This window comes from Ranitomeya imitator, chromosome 2 (assembly GCF_032444005.1).
Source record: "Ranitomeya imitator isolate aRanImi1 chromosome 2, aRanImi1.pri, whole genome shotgun sequence".
In the NCBI taxonomy this organism is placed as follows: Eukaryota; Metazoa; Chordata; class Amphibia; order Anura; family Dendrobatidae; genus Ranitomeya; species Ranitomeya imitator.
In genome coordinates this window covers 330,300,446-330,316,639 of record NC_091283.1, presented here as the reverse complement: position 1 = coordinate 330,316,639, position 16,194 = coordinate 330,300,446, and positions in this window count along the sequence as shown.

Sequence of the window (16,194 nt, the reverse complement as noted above, 5' to 3'; positions counted from 1 at the left end):
AAAAATTACTTATTTTCCTTTAAACAATTTAGTCTCGCACACAGACCTTCTTGTACTTACGAGCGCTGAGACACTGTTTTCTGAAGAAAGAGCAGTTGGTCATAATGCACATACGGTGTCACCCGTTTGCCACTTGATCCGCTTGGTGCATTCTGACTGTTCCGGTAGTCACGGACAAAGCGATCGCGGATGGACTTCCAACGGGTATGGACAGCATCGGCTTTAAATTTAAAAAAAAATAAAAAAAAATATAAAAATAGTAGATTGTGTTAAGATATAGGAAAAATTGTTCATAGTTTGCTACGATAGTTGATATACAAATAGTAGATAGATAGTTGTTAGATAAGAAATAGTGTAGAAATAGTGTATAGATAGATAGATATATAGTGTACAGATAGTTGATAATTGAGAGATAGATAGCAGACAACAAGTGGATAGGTTGATAGGATAGAAAATTTTTTTTTTTTTAAACATTTTCCGATGTTACGTCACCAATATTTACCAATTTTTTTCTTTGAGGTTGTCGACTTCTCCATGTATCGGGGATCAAAGTGACAGATTATTTGATCCCACAACTTCTGGTTCTTCACGATGTCATGGTGGGAGCTGTCGCTCTGGTCCCATATGGAGGGGTTGGCTTCCACAAGGTTAATAAGTGTCTCATTGTGGATAGTCAATGGCTCTTCGTCAACGACAATCCTTTTTTTTTTTTTGTCGCTGACTTGGACTATGTAAACACAAAACGTTATGTTGATAGTGTCAATTTCACTGGATGGCCATATTCATATATACAGAGATAGATAGATGCATAGATATAGCAATATATAGATATATAGATAGATAGATAGATGTAGATAGATAGATATACATTGATAGATAGATAGATAGATACATAGATATTGATAGATAGATATATAGATAGATAGATACATAGATATTGATAGATAGATATATAGATAGATACATAGATAGATAGATATAGATTGATAGATAGATATTGATAGATATATAGATAGATAGATACATAGATATAGATAGATATAGATAGATAGATAGATACATAGATATTGATAGATAGATAGATATATAGATAGATACATAGATATAGATAGATATAGATAGATAGATACATAGATATTGATATATAGATACATAGATATAGATAGATAGATATAGATAGATAGATAGATACATAGATATTGATAGATAGATACATAGATAGACAAATAGATGGAGCGATAGATAGTTGATAGATAGTTTATAGATATAGTAGATAGAAAGTGAATAGATAGATTGTTGGTAAATATTGGATAGAATATTTCTAGTTTTATATTTACCACTGGCAGTTGTGGCGACGACAGACGTCTAGGGACCTTTTTTCTTTTTTGTCCTCCTTGTGCCACAACCTATTGTGTATGTAAAATGTAAAAAAAAAATATTTTAACATTAAATAATGTTAACATTCATTGGATCAATAAATTTATGCCTGAAAAATTCAACATGTGTGCTATGTACCTTTGTTGTTTTTGCGTGTTTTTTGGGGGGAGGTCTAACAGCCTCGGGCTCAGAAGACTCCTATTCACAATAAAACAATAAACAGGATTGTTATGCCTAGCTCAATACAATGGAGTTTCACACAACATGGTTTTTTAAAGTGCAAGCCTACCGACTCAGAAGAAAAAATTGCAGACACGCTGCTGCTGCTGACATCTGTATCCGACATCTGTGTGCAACAAAACAATACATTTTTAGTACACACACATCCGACGGACATTACAGACTCCCATGATGTATACAGAGATATATAATATATAGAAATGTACTTACAATTTATAAGAGCTACGGCAAAACACTCTGTCACGTGCAGGAGACTTTGTGTGAGTGGGATATTTTAATGGCCGAAGTCACATTTCCTGTCACATGACCACATGTGACCACCCTCAAACGCTATTAAAACGTGTGGTTCTATTTGGAAATTTTTCATGATTTGCGTCTGACTGCGTTTGCCATAGCCTTCTATGGCAGAATGAACGCTTCCGTTAGTAGTGCGTTAGCTTGGCCGGACCTGAAAACGCTGCAAGCCGCGTTGAAGGTCCGTCAGAAAAAAAACGTTATGTGACAAACGCATACCAATTTAGGGATGCGTCATGATGCGTCAGACAATGCAAGTCTATGGGCGCGTTAGTATGTGCGTTACGAGTCCGTTAGACGGACACACCTAGCGCAATGTGAACCCAGCCTAAGGCAGGTGAGCCAACAAGGCACAGAAAAAGTGCAATAATAGTGCAAGAAAAGTGCAAAAAATATTGACTTAGCCCCAATGACCAAATGTATTATCTTATAGCATTAGATCTGCTTTGCTCATGTAAGCTTTTCCTATAGCATGGAGTATGCTTTGCTCGACGCGTTTCCCCTATGTAGGTTCATCAGGAGACATACCCATATCCAAACTAAAGAATGTAACTTATCTGACTGTGTTCAGAGAAGCGCTATAACCGCAGTGGGGAGCAATGTCCATCCAGCAACTGCCGGTCTATATCAGCAGATAAGTTACATTCTTTAGTTTGGATATGGGTATGTCTCCTGATGAACCTACATAGGGGAAACGCGTCGAGCAAAGCATACTCCATGCTATAGGAAAAGCTTACATGAGCAAAGCAGATCTAATGCTATAAGATAATACATTTGGTCATTGGGGCTAAGTCAATATTTTTTGCACTTTTCTTGCACTATTATTGCACTTTTTCTGTGCCTTGTTGGCTCACCTGCCTTAGAGAACTATAGTTTTTTCTTGGACTAATTTTTGGTCTGCTCTCTTTTTTCTATTTTCCTTTTTTTTCTATTTTAGGGTTTAATAGGGATAGTCGACGGGAGCGGGGGCGCCATATGCGCAGGTTATTAGGGTGCCAACCTCCGCAGGCAGGTAGGGCGTATTTATAGGTACAGTTTAGTTTTTCCTGGGTAAGGCGTTATATGTGCAATATAATTAACGAGTGTTTTATTATACACTGGTTGCACAGCCTTTGTATTGCACAATAAATGTATCATATATATGTGCAATATTATCTTCTCTTAGTCCTAGTGTTTTTTGTTTGTCTTGTCTGTCTGTATGGTCTGCTGAGTGGTACCCTATTTTTCACACGATAGGGCTTATTAGGGTCAGATTGGGCTAGTCTACGTTGAGCGGGGGCGCCATTGCGCAGGTTTTATAGGGTGCCAACCTCCGCTGCAAGGTAGGGTACAGACAGTTGGCCCTATAGGGATTTTGTGCACTCTGTATCTTTATTAGCAGCTATACGTTTTTATAGGTCGTGTATGGTGTATTGTTTTAATATTTGAATTAGTAAATGTTAAGTTTTATTGGTGTCATTTACTGTACCAGTCTCAGATATGGCTTTTTTTTGCGACTCTGCCCTGAAGGCCAGCATCCCGGAGTCGTCTCTTTACGATAGATGTTGACACCGGCGTTTTGCTTGTACTATTTAATGAAGCTGCCAATTGAGGACCTGTGAGGCGTCGATTTCTCAAAACTACAGACCCTAATGTACTTTTTCTAGTTGATCAGTTGTGCAGCGGGGCCTCCCACTTCTCTTTCTACTCTGGTTAGAGCCTGTTTGTACTCTCCTCTGAAGGGATTAGTACACAGCTTTGTAGGAAATCTTCAGTTTCTTGGCAATTTCTCACATGAGAGTTTAATGGAACCAACAAATGTAATGCTCCAGATTCTCAACTAGCTCAAAAGAAGGTCAGGTTTACAGGTTCTCTAATCAGCCAAACTGTTTTCAGCTGTACTAACATACTTGCACAAGGGTTTTCAAGGGTATGCTAACCATCCATTAGCCTTCTTACACGGTTAGCAAACACAAAGTACCATAAGAACACTGGAGTGATGGTTGTTGGAAAAGGGCCTCTATGCACTTATGAAGATATTGCATTACAAACCAGACATTTGCAGCTAGAATAGTCATTTACCACATTAACAATGTATAGAGTGTATTTCTGAATCATTTAATGTTAGCTTCATTGGAAAAAAAAACTGTGCTTTTCTTTCAAAAATAAGGATATTTCTAAGTGACCCTAAATTTTGGAATGGTAGTGTATGTGTATATTTATATAACTATATGGAAAGCAGTACTGATCATTGTCAACAATCATCGAAATACGTTAATCTACATTGTGCCAAAGGCACTGCTATTGTTTTTCTGGGAATTGTGATATTTGCATTGTGTGTAGCAGTTCGGATTACCTGGAATATAGTGAAAGTGCGACCTCCGGCGAAAATCTTGTAGATGTCGTGCCAAGTGTGAATTTGGATTGATGTTAGCTATATCCTCTGAGGGTTGGATAATTGTTAAACTCTGTGTCAGGAGAACATTTAGACGCTCAAAGACATTCTTATTACCCAGGGTCTCCTACAATAAGTCGAATAAAGCTCCAGAGGAGTAGCACCCGACATGTCACCCCCTATTTGTTATGGAGCTTGACTCCTTGGGGAGGCTCAATGCAGCCAATTAATGCAACCGAAGACATCATACCTACAGTGCCTTGCGAAAGTATTCGGCTCCCTGGAACTTTTCAACCTTTTCCAACATATCATGTTTCAAACATAAAGATACAAATTGTAAATTTTTGGTGAAGAATCAACAACAAGTGGAACACAATTGTGAAGTTGAACAAAATTTATTGGTTATTTTAAATTTTTGTGGAAATTCAAAAACTGAAAAGTGGGACGTGCAATATTATTCAACCTGTTTAACTTAATACTTTGTTGCACCACCTTTTGCTGCGATTACAGCTGCAAGACGCTTGGGGTATGTCTCTATCAGTTTTGTACATCGAGAGGCTGAATTCTTGCCCATTCTTCCTTGGCAAGCAGCTCGAGCTCAGTGAGGTTTGATGGAGATTTTGTGAACAGCAATTTTCAGCTCTTTCCACAGATTCTCGGTTGGATTGAGGTCTGGACTTTGACTTGGCCATTCTAACACCTGGATACGTTTATATGTGAACCATTCCATTGTAGATTTTGCTTTATGTTTGGGATCATTGTCTTGTTGGAAGACAAATCTCCGTCCCAGTCTCAGGTCTTTTGCAGACTCCAACAGATTTTCTTCAAGAATGGTCCTGTATTTGGCTCCTTCCATCTTCCCATTAATGTTAACCATCTTCCCTGTCCCTGCTGAAGAAAAACAGGCCCAAACCATGATGCTGCCACCATCTTTGACAGTGGTGATGTGTTCAGGGTGATGAGCTGTGTTGCCTTTACGCCAAACATATCATTTGGCATTGTTGCCAAAAAGTTCGGTTTTGGTTTCATCTGACCACAGCACCTTCTTCCACATGTTTGGTGTGTCTCCCAGGTGGCTTGTTGCAAACTTTAACCCCTTTCTGACCTCAGACGGGATAGTACGTCCGAGGTCAGAAGCCCTGCTTTGATGCAGGGCTCCGCGGTGAGCCCGCATCAAAGCCGGGACATGTCAGCTGTTTTGAACAGCTGACATGTGCCCGTAATAGGCGCGGGCAGAATCGCGATCTGCCCGCACCTATTAACTAGTTAAATGCCGCTGTCAAACGCAGACAGTGGAATTTAACTACCGCATCCGGCCCGGCGGCCGGAAATGATGTCATCGCCGACCCCTGTCACATGATCGGGGGTCGGAGATGCGTCTCCATTGTAACCATAGAGGTCCTTGAGACCTCTATGGTTACTGATCGCCGGTGGCTGTGAGCGCCACCCTGTGGACGGTGCTCACAGCACACCTCTATTTCTGCTACATAGCAGCGATCAGCAGATCGCTGCTATGTAGCAGAGGCGATCGCGTTGTGCCTGCTTCTAGCCTCCCATGGAGGCTATTGAAGCATGGCAAAAGTAAAAAAAAAAAAGTTGAAAAAAATGTTAAAAAAATAAAAAAAATATAAAAGTTTAAATCACCCCCCCTTTCGCCCCAATCAAAATAAATCAATAAAAAAAATATAAAATCTACGCATATTTGGTATCGCCACGCTCAGAATCGCCCGATCTATCAATTAAAAAAAAGCATTAACCTGATCGCTAAATAGCGTAGCGGGAAAAAAATTCAAAACGCCAGAATTACGTTTTTTTGGTCGCCGCGACATTGCATTAAAATGCAATAACGGGCGATCAAAAGAACGTATCTGCATCGAAATGCTATCATTAAAAACGTCATCTCGGCCCGCAAAACATAAGCCCTCACCCGACCCCAGATCACGAAAAATGGAGGCGCTACGGGTATCGGAAAATGGCGCAATTTTTTATTTTTTTTTATTTATTTTTTTTAGCAAAGTTTGGAATTTTTTTTCACCACTTAGATAAAAAATAACCTAGTCATGTTAGGTGTCTATGAACTCGTACTGACCTGGAGAATCATAATGGCAGGTCAGTTTTAGCATTTAGTGAACCTAGCAAAAAAGCCAAACAAAAAACAAGTGTGGGATTGCACTTTTTTTGCAATTTCACCGCACTTGGAATTTTTTTCCCATTTTCTAGTACACGACATGCTATAACCAATGATGTCGTTCAAAAGTACAACTCGTCCCGCAAAAAATAAGCCCTCACATGGTAAAAATTGACGGCAAAATAAAAAAGTTATGGCTCTGGGAAGGAGGGGAGTGAAAAACGAACAAGGAAAAACGAAAAATCCCAAGGTCATGAAGGGTTAAGCGACACATTTTATAGATATCTTTGAGAAATGGCTTTCTTCTTGCCACTCTTCCATAAAGTCCAGATTTGTGCAGTGTACGACTGATTGTTGTCCTATGTACAGACTGTCCCACCTCAGCTGTAGATCTCTGCAGTTCATCCAGATTGATCATGCGCCCCTTGGCTGCATCTCTGATCAGTCGTCTTGTTTGAGATGAAAGTTTAGCGGGACAGCCGGGTCTCGGTAGATTGCTTGCACAGTACTCCTTGGGATGTTTAAAGCTTTGGAAATCATTTTGAATCCAAATCCAGCATTAAACTTCTCCACAACAGTATCACAGACCTGCCTGTTGTGTTCCTTTGTCTTCATGGTGCTCTCTGTGCTTCAAACAGAACCCTGGGACTATCACAGATCAGGTGCATTTATCCTGAGACTTGATTACACACAGGTGGATTATATTTATCATCATTAGGCATTTAGGACAACATTGGATCATTCAGAGATCCACAATGAACTTCTGGAGTGAGTTTGCTGCACTGAAAGTAAAGAGGCTGAATAATATTGCACACCCCACTTTTCAGTTTTTGAATTTCCACGAAAATTTAAAATAACTAGTAAAGTTCCAGGGAGCTGAATACTTTCGCAAGGCACTGTATGATTAAGGTGCTGAGTGGCCAATGAGGAATGGTGCATGTGTACAGACCATGTACAGATAAGGATGTCATCAAGGCTACACAGGGGATCCCTCACCAAAAAAATAAAAGTAAGAGAATTTGAGGAAGGCATGCAAAGATTGTATAATGGTTTCAGCCTCTGCTTTGGCTTTCTTTTTTGTGAAGGAACATCTTAATTTGGATCGCTCTGCTTTTAAACGGACCTCTAGAATTCTGTCGCTGAGGGCTGAAGTTCTTGAGCAGGATGATTTGTATGACCGAACAGAGTGTTTTGGATGAGAGTGACCTGTGCTTTATATCTGGTGTCTTGCACGGCGGTGTCCCTTTCTCTGTCTGTGGAATCTGTTTTTCTTAACTCGGATGAGGCTTTGTCAATATTAGAGTCTTTTAGGAAGGCAGCGTACCTTGCGGACAGTCTCTTGTATCTTCCGTGGGCTGTGTCTAGCCGTCTTATAGTATCCTGTAAACTCACTGCATCATCGTTGTCGCGTTGGACGCTTGACATAAGAGAGGCGACTTGTTCCCATACGTTGTCCAGGTTGTCATTGAACTCATCCCTTGTGGAACTGTAGTTCTCGAGGACCTTTAGCGTTGGCTTGATGGAGCGTACTGATCGTGCGTCTTGGTCTGTTGTGAGAGCGGGCTCTGCTTCCTGGTCTTCATAATGGACAGTATCGGATTGTATTTGCTCTGTTTCAGCAGTGGGGAGTTGTGCAAGGTATTTTTTGGCCATTTTGATTTAAGGTCTCTTTTGAATTGGGGGCTGGAAATCGCAGTGCAGCTTAGTTAACCCCTTCATGGCCCAGCCTATTTTGACCTTAAAGACCTTGCCGTTTTTTGCAATTCTGACCAGTGTCCCTTTATGAGGTAATAACTCAGGAACGCTTCAACGGATCTTAGCGGTTCTGAGATTGTTTTTTCGTGACATATTGGGCTTCATGTTAGTGGTAAATTTAGGTCAATAAATTCTGCGTTTATTTGTGATAAAAACGGAAATTTGGCGAAAATTTTGAAAATTTCGCAATTTTCACATTTTGAATTTTTATTCTGTTAAACCAGAGAGATATGTGACACAAAATAGTTAATAAATAACATTTCCCACATGTTTACTTTACATCAGCACAATTTTGGAAACAAAATTTTTTTTTGTTAGGAAGTTATAAGGGTTAAAATTTGACAAGCGATTTCTCATTTTTACAACGAAATTTACAAAACCATTTTTTTTAGGGACCACCTCACATTTGAAGTCAGTTTGAGGGGTCTATATGGCTGAAAATACCCAAAAGTGACACCATTCTAAAAACTGCACCCCTCAAGGTACTCAAAACCACATTCAAGAAGTTTATTAACCCTTCAGGTGCTTCACAGCAGCAGAAGCAACATGGAAGGAAAAAATGAACATTTAACTTTTTAGTCACAAAAATTATCTTTTAGCAACAATTTTTTTATTTTCCCAATGGTAAAAGGAGAAACTGAACCACGAAAGTTGTTGTCCAATTTGTTCTGAGTACGCTGATACCTCATATGTGGGGGTAAACCACTGGGCGCACGGCAGGGCTTGGAAGGGAAGGAGCGCCATTTGACTTTTTGAATCAAAAATTGGCTCCACTCTTTAGCGGACACCATGTCACATTTGGAGAGCCCCGTGTGCCTAAAAATTGGAGCTCCCCCACAAGTGACCCCATTTTGGAAACTAGACGCCCCAAGGAACTTATCTAGATGCATAGTGAGCACTTTGAACCCCCAGGTGCTTCACAAATTGATCCGTAAAAATGAAAAAGTACTTTTTTTTCACAAAAAAATTATTTTAGCCTCAATTTTTTCATTTTCACATGGGCAACAGGATAAAATGGATCCTAAAATGTGTTGGGCAATTTCTCCTGAGTACACCAATACCTCACATGTGGGGGTAAACCACTGTTTGGGCACATGGTAAGGCTCGGAAGGGAAGGAGCGCCATTTGACTTTTTGAATTAAAAATTATTTCCATCGTTAGCGGACACCATGTCGCGTTTGGATAGCTCATGTGTGCCTAAACATTGGCGCTCCCCCACAAGTGACCTCATTTTGGAAACTAGACCCCCCAAGGAACTTATCTAGATGCATATTGAGCACTTTAAACCCCCAGGTGCTTCACAGAAGTTTATAACGCAGAGCCATGAAAATAAAAAATAATTTTTCTTTCCTCAAAAATGATTTTTTAGCCTGGAATTTCCTATTTTGCCAAGGATAATAGGAGAAATTGGACCCCAAATATTGTTGTCCAGTTTGTCCTGAGTACGCTGATACCCCATATGTGGGGGTAAACCACTGTTTGGGCGCACGGCAGGGCTCGGAAGGGATGGCACGCCATTTGGCTTTTTAAATGGAAAATTAGCTCCAATCATTAGCGGACACTATGTCACGTTTGGAGAGCCCCTGTGTGCCTAAACATTGGAGATCCCCCAGAAATGACACCATTTTGGAAACTAGACCCCCAAAGGAACTAATCTAGATGTGTGGTGAGGACTTTGAACCCCCAAGTGCTTCACAGAAGTTTATAACACAGAGCCATGAAAAAAAAAAAAAAATTATTTTCTCAAAAATGATCTTTTAGCCTGCAATTTTTTATTTTCCCAAGGGTAACAGGAGAAATTTGACCCCAAAAGTTGTTGTCCAGTTTCTCCTGAGTACGCTGATACCCCATATGTGGGGGTAAACCACTGTTTAGGCACATGCCGAGGCTCGGAAGTGAAGTAGTGACGTTTTGAAATGCAGACTTTGATGGAATGCTCTGTGGGCGTCACGTTGCGTTTGCAGAGCCCCTGATGTGGCTTAACAGTAGAAACCCCCCACAAGTGACACCATTTTGGAAACTAGACCCCCAAAGGAACTTATCTAGATGTGTGGTGAGCACTTTGAACCCCCAAGTGCTTCATAGAAGTTTATAATGCAGAGCCGTGAAAATAATAAATACGTTTTCTTTCCTCAAAAATAATTATTTAGCCCATAATTTTTTATTTTCCCAAGGGTTACAGAAGAAATTGGACCCCAAAAGTTGTTGTCCAGTTTCTCCTGAGTACGCTGATACCCCATATGTGGGGGTAAACCACTGTTTGGGCACATGCCAAGGCTCGGAAGTGAAGTAGTGACGTTATGAAATGCAGACTTTGATGGAATGCTCTGTGGGCGTCACGTTGCGTTTGCAGAGCCCCTGATGTGGCTTAACAGTAGAAACCCCCCACAAGTGACCCCATTTTGGAAACTAGACCCCCAAAGGAACTTATCTAGATGTGTGGTGAGCACTTTGAACCCCCAAGCGCTTCATAGAAGTTTATAATGCAGAGCCGTGAAAATAATAAATACGTTTTCTTTCCTCAAAAATAATTATTTAGCCCAGAATTTTTTAATTTTCCCAAGGGTAACAGGAGAAATTTGACCCCAATATTTGTTGTCCAGTTTCTCCTGAGTACGGTGATACCCCATATGTGGGGGTAAACTACTGTTTGGGCACATGCCGGGGCTTGGAATTGAAGTAGTGACTTTTGAAATGCAGACTTTGATGGAATGGTCTGCGGGTGTCACGTTGCATTTGCAGAGCCCCTGGTGTGCCTAAACAGTAGAAACCCCCCACAAGTGACCCCATTTTAGAAACTAGACCCCCCAAGGAACTTATCTAGATATGTGGTGAGCACTTTGAACCCCCAAGTGCTTCACAGACGTTTACAACGCAGAGCCGTGAAAATAAAAAATAATTTTTCTTTCCTCAAAAATTATGTTTTGGCAAGCATTTTTTTAGATTCACAAGGGTAACAGGAGAAATTGGACCCCAGTAATTGTTGCGTAGTTTGTCCTGAGTATGCTGGTACCCCATATGTGGGGGTAAACCACTGTTTGGGCACACGTCAGGGCTCGGAAGTGAGGGAGCACCATTTGACTTTTTGAATACGAGATTGGCTGGAATCAATGGTGGCGCCATGTTGCGTTTGGAGACCCTTGATGTGCCTAAACAGTGGTAACCCCTCAATTCTAACTCCAACACTAACCCCCCCACACCCCTAACCCTAATCCCAACTGTAGCCATAACCCTAATCACAACCCTAACCGCAACACACCCCTAACCCTAACCACAACACACCCCTAACCACAACCCTAATTCCAACCCTAACCCTAAGGCTATGTGCCCACGTTGCGGATTCGTGTGAGATATTTCCGCACCATTTTTGAAAAATCCGCGGGTAAAAGGCACTGCGTTTTACCTGCGGATTTTCCGCGGATTTCCAGTGTTTTTTGTGCGGATTTCACCTGCGGATTCCTATTGAGGAACAGGTGTATAACGCTGCGGAATCCGCACAAAGAATTGACATGCTGCGGAAAATACAACGCAGCGTTCCCGTGCGGTATTTTCCACACCATGGGCACAGCGGATTTGGTTTTTCATATGTTTACATGGTACTGTAAACCTGATGGAACACTGCTGCGAATCCGCAGCGGCCAATCCGCAGCCAAATCCGCCCAGTGTGCACATAGCCTAATTCTAAAGGTATGTGCACACGCTGCGGAAAACGCTGCGGATCCGAGTTTACAGTTCAATGTAAACCTACGGGAAACAAAAATCGCTGTACGGAAACGCAGCGGTTTACATTCCGCAGCATGTCACTTCTTTGTGCGGATTCCGCAGCGGTTTTACAACTGCTCCAATAGAAAATCGCAGTTGTAAAACCGCAGTGAAATGCGCAGAAAAAAACGCAGTAAATCCGCCATAAATCCGCAGCGGTTTAGCACTGCGGATTTATCAAATCCGCAGCGGAAAAATCCGCAGAGGACCAGAATACGTGTGCACATACCGAAACCCTAACCCTAGCCCTAACCCTACCCCTACCCCTAACCCTACCCCTAACCCTATTCTAACATTAGTGGAAAAAAAAAATTTCTTTATTTTTTTATTGTCCCTACCTATGGGGGTGACAAAGGGGGGGGGGGGGGTCATTTATTTTTTTTATTTTGATCACTGAGATATAATCTATCTCAGTGATCAAAATGCACTTTGGAACGAATCTGCCGGCCGGCAGATTCGGCGGGCGCACTGCGCATGCGCCCGCCATTTTGGAAGATGGCGGCGCCCAGGGAGAAGACGGACGGGACCCCGGCTGGATCGGTAAGTATGATGGGGTGGGGGGGACCACGGGGGGGGGATCGGAGCACGGGGGGGGGGGGAATCGGAGCGCGGGAGGGGTGGAACGGAGCACGGGGGGCGTGGAACGGAGCACGGGGGGGCTGGAACGGAGCACGGGGGGGTGGAACGGAGCACCGGGGGGGTGGATCGGAGTGCAGGGGGGGTGATTGGAGCACGGGGGGTGATTGGAGCACGGGGGGAGCGGACAAGAGCACGGGGGGAGCGGAGCACTGGACGGAGGGGAGCCGGAGCAGTGTACCGGCCAGATCGGGGGGCTGGGGGGGCGATCGGTGGGGTGGGGTGGGGGCACATTAGTATTTCCAGCCATGGCCGATGATATTGCAGCATCGGCCATGGCTGGATTGTAATATTTCACCAGTTATAATAGGTGAAATATTACAAATCGCTCTGATTGGCAGTTTCACTTTCAACAGCCAATCAGAGCGATCGTAGCCACGGGGGGGTGAAGCCACCCCCCCTGGGCTAAACTACCACTCCCCCTGTCCCTGCAGATCGGGTGAAATGGGAGTTAACCCTTTCACCCGGCCTGCAGGGACGCGATCTTTCCATGACGCCACATAGGCGTCATGGGTCGGATTGGCACCGACTTTCATGACGCCTACGTGGCGTCATGGGTCGGGAAGGGGTTAAGATGCCCTAAGATTCCCGAAGTATATTTGGAGAATAGTGGGGTTTTGCAGTTTGACAATCTGCAGCAATTTGGCATAATATACAGAGAGTCTATCAGGAATATTATGGGCCCTGACTGGTATACTATATGCGAATACAATCAGGTCTTCAGGGGAACCCCCCAGGCCCTTTACTCTTTGAGAATGCTGCCCAGACAGTAGCTTTAAATGGACTCATGGACAGAGTGAGGAACAGATATACAAGAACGGCAAACTGGACAGAAATAAGCAGAACAATCCACCAAGACGATGAGGATGGAGATAGATACTACCATAGGCTAAAGGAGGGATTTGACATTCACAGTGGGATTGCACAACCCCCCCGACATGAGGAATGACATCCCTTGTGAACAACAATTAAAAAATGCGTGTCTCAAGGGTTTGCCGCTCAGATCAGTGGGTACATAACGAAATGCATGGTGACACACAGGACAGCAAGACTCCTGGAGTATGCCAGACATGCTGAAAGATGATTCCGAGGAAAAAATATATAGCTATATGTAAATGTGATCCCATCTCCAGAGGTAATGAAAGAGCAGACGCTGCTGCAAAACAAGCAGCAATAACAAATATACTAGCAGTAGAAGAAATCAATCCAAATTCTATTGATTTACAAATCCTTAAGGATATGCAGCAAGCGTCCCCAAAATCAGAACAAGCTAAATGGGTTATATGTGTCCTCTGAATATGTGGAAAATGGGTTATATGTGTCCTCTGAAAATAAATACATTCTAGCAGCTAATCTTTTTAGGTATGCTGCAATATTGAGTCATGGTATTAGCTATGTCTCAACAGGAGGGCTGGTACAGGTAATTAGGGATTTACAGCCTATGGCTTCAATAACTACTCAAAAAAATGTTGTTCTACATGTTTAGTCTGTGCTAAAAACAATCCTCAAGGCAATACAAGATCTGCAAGAGGTCAGTTCCCACACCCACAGTATCCCTTTCCACACCTTTGTATGGATTTTATCAAACTTAATAAATGTGAAGGGAAGAAATACTGTCTGGTAATAATAGATGCATTCAGTAAATGGGTTGAAACATTTCCATCTGCACACCCTGATGCAATGACAGAAGGCCTAGATTTGGTATCCCAGAGAAGACATACAGTAACAATGGCCCACACTTTGTCAATCAAGTGACATCATTATTGGCCAATTCACTATCAAACTAAAGAATCATTGTGCCCATCATACCCAATCAGCTGGGTTGATAGAGAGGCACAACGGAATTCTCAAGAGTAAACTGAGAAAGTCCATGCAGGAAACAGCTAAAAGCTGGCTTTATTGCCTTCCATTAGTGGTTGTGAATATGCATGTAACCCCGACTCCTTTTGAAATAATCTATAGAAGGCCTTTCCTGCTCCCGCAATTAGGACTATTTAAGAGGGTAGATGAAGAAACAGACTATACACTGGCAGAATATATGGCAAAAATGTTAAACCATAAAGAAATTTCTACTCCTAATTCTATTCCAGGAGACGCACTGTCTGTACCAGAAACAGTGAAACCCACTGATCGGATACTAGTGAAAGGAATAAAGAAAAAACACTGGCACATGCCAAAGTGGGAAGGACCATACCAGGTGTTATTAGCCACCCCTACAGCAGTAATTATGGCAGAAAGAGGCTCATGGATACACCTGTAACATTGTAAACTGGTAAAACATTTAACATTGAATGCGGTAATTTGGTGCCTTACTCTGTTGTGCAGTGCATTTCAGCAGAGAAAAGCTAAGCGCTATTTTGTTTCCTTTTCCCCAAGGTGTTTGTCTTACCTTACCTTGTGTTGCTTTAGTGCGCGGTGGGACCAGTGTCTTCACTTGCCAATTCCCTACTTAGGGATAGAAGCAGGGCAAGTGAGGGTCTAGGTATCCTGCTCGGTGACGGGGTGAAAGAACCCGTATAGGGACGTCAGGGTGATTAGGGTAAAGCCGCAGGTGAGTGCAGGAGGTGTCCATTTCCCCGTTCCCTATTGTCAGGGACCACCATTGTTATTGTGTACCCTTGTGTGTTTTGCCATTTGGTGACCGTCCACTCGTCGGGTCGAGTCACGCTAGGACAGTCACTTCGTGACAAAGGGACTGTGTTAGACATAATCGATAATAACGTCTTCCTCCACCTCCCCGTTCCTAAATCCATTATAAATCCCCCTTCCTCCCATCCCAATCCCCCACACCCCCCTCATTTTCCTCCTCCCCCCTCATCCCATTATTGCCCTATCATTGTCCTTTCCACTGCCACCATCATTGCCTTCTGCTCCACCACCCCATCATTGCCCATTCCACCACCTCCATCATTTCCTCCTCCCCCACCACCCCATCATTGTCTTTTCCACCGCCATCATCATTGTCTTCTCCCCACCACCCCCATCATTACTAATTCCACGACCTCCATCATTTCCTCCTCCCCTCCACCCCAATCATTACCCATTCCACCACCTCCATCATTGCCTCCTCGCCACCACCCCATCATTGTCCTTTCTACCACCACCATTCTTTTCCCCCACCACCCCCATCCTTGCCCATTACACCACCTCATCATTTCCTCCTCCCCACCACCCCATTAATGCCCATTCACTACCTCCCTCATTACCTCTTCCCCCACCACCCCCATTATTGCCCTTTCAACCACCCCGTCATTGATTTCTCCCCCACCAGCCCTATCATTGCTCTCTCAGTCAACCCAATCATTGCCTTCTGCCCCATCATTGCCCTCTCCGTAAACCCAATCATTGCCTTCTGCCCCATCACCCCATTAATGCCCTCTCTGTCAACCCAATCATTGCCTTCTGTCCCATCACCCCCATCATTGCCTTCTTCTCCAACTACACACACACACACAGCACCATTCACCTCTCTGCGCACACATATAAACACATACAGCACCATTCACCTATCTGCACACACACACACAGCACCATTCACCTCTGCATTAACACACACACACACCAACATTCACCTCTCTGCATACACACACAGCACTATTCACCTCTGCATACACACAGCACCATTCAC